Here is an 823-nt window from a genome sequence, read left to right as displayed (position 1 = left end):
GCATCGTGAAAAGCACTATACAAATAAACTTGAATTGAATTGAATGTGGATGACAGACGTTGGGTCAAATAATGACTTAAAGTACCTCTTGAGCATCTCTGGCTGCCTTGGCATCATCTTCATTGTAGCGATTGCAGTTGTACCTGTAATCAGTGTGATAGGTACATGTTAGTTCAATGTTCCACAAGTATATAAAAACATAAGCATTAATAAGAGGTGAAGCAGACTCACCAAGCAGAGCCGTGAGGTTCCCAAGGGCCGAGACAAACCCAGCAGAACTCTGCTTTACAACTCTGGTTTCGACACACCATGTGATTACAGCCACCATCTTTTTCAATGGTCACATGACATTTGGGACATTCCTGAGAAAAACAGGGATACCCAATTAAATTAAAGGAATATTTTGGGTTACACACAACTTTACTCTTTACTGAGCATCTGTGGCATGCTGCTGATTACACAAGAAAATAAACTTACCCTTCAGCTCATTTAAATTTAAGTATTGTATTGACCAAAATTCACTTTGCAAAGTGAAGATTTGAGAAATTTCTATATCTTCACTCTTTCGTCCTGCATCTCTGTTTGTTACTACAGTCAAATTAATGTAAATGAATTTGTTAAACAAATGGCCAGACCTGTTTAACAAAGCTCCTTTTCTCTCTGGACACAGTATGGGATTAAAGTAGTACAACTTTATCTTCATCACAATAAAATAAACAAATAAATAATAAAAGTGAACCGATTATCTTCATAGATCTCATCTGAGTGTTTTTGGGTCCTTAGTACCTTGGTATTTGCTGCAATCCAGTTGGATGTTTCACTG

General features: G+C 36.9%; 1 long non-coding RNA gene across 1 annotated transcript; it reads right to left on the bottom strand.

The window, feature by feature from the left end:
* Window positions 1-85: 85 nt before the first annotated feature.
* LOC107735507 (uncharacterized) lies at window positions 86-823 on the bottom strand. The gene is made up of 3 exons (XR_001639433.1): window positions 787-823; window positions 232-362; window positions 86-143 (listed from the first exon to the last, which is right to left on the bottom strand). It is a non-coding gene; the product is annotated as an uncharacterized LOC107735507 (long non-coding RNA).

The sequence above is a fragment of the Sinocyclocheilus rhinocerous genome, unplaced genomic scaffold, assembly GCF_001515625.1.
Source record: "Sinocyclocheilus rhinocerous isolate Xijiao unplaced genomic scaffold, SAMN03320098_v1.1 C36101950, whole genome shotgun sequence".
Taxonomy (NCBI): domain Eukaryota; kingdom Metazoa; phylum Chordata; class Actinopteri; order Cypriniformes; family Cyprinidae; genus Sinocyclocheilus; species Sinocyclocheilus rhinocerous.
Note: the sequence above shows the minus strand (reverse complement) of the source record. Positions and strands in the feature narration are given on the sequence as shown.